Raw genomic sequence first — 2,804 nt, 5'->3', positions numbered from 1 at the left:
GTTTCAGCTGATTAACCTTCCTTTTTAGTGGACCTCAAGAGGAAATAATATCATATAATTTATTATTAATACTGAAAATGAATAAATAAAACTCAAAATAACTATCAACATTTTCAGAATGTTCTGAAACCCCAAAACAGGTTTCATTAAAGAAGATTGACGAATAAAAAGTGCTTGAAAATAAAAAGGCAACTGATCTGTGTCAGACTTGGTGCAGGAAAAACCCAGGGCGCAGGCAGGTTAAAAAAATTAAGAAACGCCTTTAATGGAGCTCAAAAAGGCTGGTAGAGCAGCACAAAACTCACTTGGTAGTTGAGGGTACAAGGAACAAGATGTGAGACAGTCAGGGTTGACAATACAATGATATGATGCAGACTGAAACACTAGGAAAACCAAGGCATAAAAAACACAGACTACGACAGTACCCTCCTCTTAACGACAGCTCCAGCCGTTAATGAGGAGAGGCACAGGACAAGGGGATACACTTGACAAGACAGACTAAGACAAAACATGAAAGTCCAGGGGGACAGCCAGGAAACCACCCCAAGCGAGGTCCAGCCGGCACAGACGTTGAGCCACAGGAGGAGGCGGGAGCAGATATGGAGCCAAGGGAGGAGGCGGAAGCAGATGTGGAGCCAAGGGAGGAAGCGTGAGGCGATGAGGAGCCGTCGGAGGTTGATGGAGCCAGAGCCTTGGTGACGGGGAACACATGCAACAGAGAGGCCGAAGAGGCGAAGACTGATGACCCAGGCAACATGGAGGCAAAGGCAGCCGACCCAGGTGACATGGAGGCGACGGCAGCTGACCCAAACGACATGGAGGCAATGGCAGCTGACCCAAGTGACATGGAGGCGACGGCAGCCGGCCCAGGTGACATGGAGGCGACAGCAGCCAACCCAGACAAAGAGGAGGCAATGGACGATGACCCAGGTGATGAAGACGCAATGGGCGACGACCCAGGCGATGAGGAGGCAATGGCAGCCAACCCAGATGTCGTGGAAGCGCTGGAAGCTGACCCATGAACCTCAAAGATCGCCGACTCGGGGCTAGCCAACACAGGAGATATCGGAACCACTAACTGTGGAACCACTGGGACCACCAACTGTGGAACCAACAGCTCAGTAACCACCGGCTCAGAAACTACTGGCACTGGAACCACTGGCTCAGGAACCACCGCCACCGGAACCACCAGCTCTGGAACCACCGGGACCACCGGCTCTGGGACTGGAACCACCAACTTAGAAAAACCAAAGGACTCATGGACAAATTCAGGTGATCCAACTGACTCAGTTGGCCCAGTTACAATAGGGGTGGGAGGGTGGGCAAGAGAAGTATCAGGTGGAGGGCAGGGCCAAGGGGAACGAGCAGCAATTTCAGCCAGCTGTCTCTTCTGCTGCTGCAGGCTCTCAAACAACTCCTTAAAATCGAAAGTCTTGCCTTCAGGCTGGGTACTTGGTCGGATCATTCTGTCAGACTCGGTGCAGGAAAAACCCAGGGTGCAGGCAGGTTAAAAAAATCAAGAAACACAAGGCCTTTAATGGAATGGTCAAAACGGCTGGTAGAGCAGCACAAAAACTCACTTGGTAGTTGAGGGTACAAGGGACAAGAAGACGTGAGACAGTCAGGGTTGACAATACAATGATCTGGCGCAGACTGAACACAGGACACAGAATATAAAGGCAAACTCATGATTACAAACAAGAAACACCTGGGGGAAACTCAAAGGGAGGCACGTGAGCGTGGGCGGGGCATAAACAAGAGAACACGAGAAACACTGAAACACCAGGAAAACCAAGGCATAAAAAACACAGACTATGAAAATCTGCTTTTGTGTAGGTGCACAAAATAAATAAATGCTTTAAAAAGGACCTTCAGGTTTTATATCTTCAGCTTCCAAGAGAAAAAGGTGATAAAGTTTTTTTCCCATGTCTGTGTGTTTGTGTGTGTTTATCTGCATTAATAGCAAAATATCTCATGAAGCACTAAACAAATTTTAGTGAAATTCTAAGGAAGTAATTAATGGCTGAAAATGTACAACAAATTAACTTTTGGAGTCACTCTAACCGACTTCTGCTATTTTTTTTTCTGCTTGGCCTTCAGAGGGTTCGGCTGCTTTTGCTCTTTCTCCCGCACCTCCCTACTTTTCCCTGCTTTGCTGCCGAATCAAGCCTTTCCTCTACCTATCATCCGACAACAAAAGAACTATGGATCTGGTCAGCTGGTCTCTGAATGCAATTGATACCATTTTCTCCACTCTGAGATTAGAGCGCGGGGAGAGCTCTTGTCCCAGTGGAACTGTGGCTGCGGGGCGAGTTTCAGCCAGCTGGGGGGTTTGGAACCTGATCTGCCTCGCACCTCTTTCCATTGAGGATGTCGAAGATGTTTTCATATTTGGATTTATGATAATTGGATTCCTGCTGATTGGCTGTGGATGAGTTCTGTTTTATCGGAAAATGAGAATGGCTCTGACGGCGATTTGGTCCTGTGAGAAGCTGTCTGTGTCCCTGGATGGAATCTCTCGTACGGTGAACGCACAGACTCAAATGGTGGGAGAGTTGAATCGTAAACTGGATGTGGTTCTAACTAGGATCGCAGCCCAGCGGGGCGAGGAGTAAGGGCAACATCTTTGAGAAGTTCATACGGGAGAGGCGAGATGGTAACKAATCTGGATTATTGGCATTTTTTGCAAAACAGAGGCACAGTTAATACTTTGAAGCAGTGGAGGAAAGAGGTCTGGTGTTGCTCTAAGGAAGTTATTCCATCATTGGATCCCCTCAGATGTGACCTTGGTCACAGGCTGATAA

The sequence above is a fragment of the Austrofundulus limnaeus genome, unplaced genomic scaffold (genome assembly GCF_001266775.1).
Source record: "Austrofundulus limnaeus strain Quisiro unplaced genomic scaffold, Austrofundulus_limnaeus-1.0 Scaffold138, whole genome shotgun sequence".
Classification (NCBI taxonomy): Eukaryota; Metazoa; Chordata; class Actinopteri; order Cyprinodontiformes; family Rivulidae; genus Austrofundulus; species Austrofundulus limnaeus.
This window is presented reverse-complemented; position numbering follows the sequence as displayed.